Below are 1,014 nucleotides of genomic sequence, written 5' to 3'. Positions count from 1 at the left end.
AAGTCCAATATTCAATGTCCAAAAGAAAAGAAGAAAAAAAATATCCAAAAATAAAATATTACAAAAATAAAAACCTTAGTTACAGTTTCTAAATAAAAATAAAATTATTTACAAAATCTTCTTCTTCACTCCTTTTGGATTTATCTTTTCTTTCCTTTTTGGGCTTTTCCTACTTTTCATCACTTTCTCTTTTTCCTTTAGCTTAGCTCCAAATCTGAAAGCAAACAAAAATACCAAAACGCGTAAAAAAGAACAAATAAAATAAAACCTAAAAACAAATCCGCGTCGGCGGTGCCAAAAATTGATCGAATTTTTATAGTGGTAAATAAGGTTGTCGTTCATTCGGACTTTGTTGAGATTGATTCTAGGCTTAAATACTAAAAATAAGAAAATATTTACAAAATATGTCACAAGATGAAGAATTTACTGGGACTCAGGATTTCACTGTTTTTCATATTCAATTGGGTTCAGAAATTAATCTTAGGCAATTATAGCTCAAAATAAAAGAAATATTAACTCTATTCTTTGCCAAAGTAGATTTCACAAAACATTAGTTGTAAGTTGTGAGCATGACGCATCAAAAGTAATCAAAACTAAGCATGCGATATCAGACAAAATAACAAATAATTAATTGAAATCATAAAACAATTAAATTCTATGCACATAGTTATAAAAGAATTAATTTAATTATCAGATGGCTGAAAAACAGCTTCCTCCATCGTTCCAGTGATGGGTTTAGCTTCTCATGATGTAAACACACTCAAAAAGATAATTCATTGCTCAAAAGGTGCTTACAAGGATGATAATATGGGAGAAAATAATTAAAAACGGGTTTGTAACACTTATTTCTGTTACAAACCAGCTGTTACAAAGAACGATAAATGAGTGTTGTCGCTGACACTATAAAAACAACGGTTGTTCTATGTGCGTCTTATGTTCTTCACAGCAGCATAAAATGGCTATTCTCTGCAACTCGAAATTCCTAGCTCTGTAACGTGCTCAATGTCTCCCTAA

The sequence above is a fragment of the Papaver somniferum genome, chromosome 10, assembly GCF_003573695.1.
Source record: "Papaver somniferum cultivar HN1 chromosome 10, ASM357369v1, whole genome shotgun sequence".
NCBI classification, from domain to species: domain Eukaryota; kingdom Viridiplantae; phylum Streptophyta; class Magnoliopsida; order Ranunculales; family Papaveraceae; genus Papaver; species Papaver somniferum.
This window is presented reverse-complemented; position numbering follows the sequence as displayed.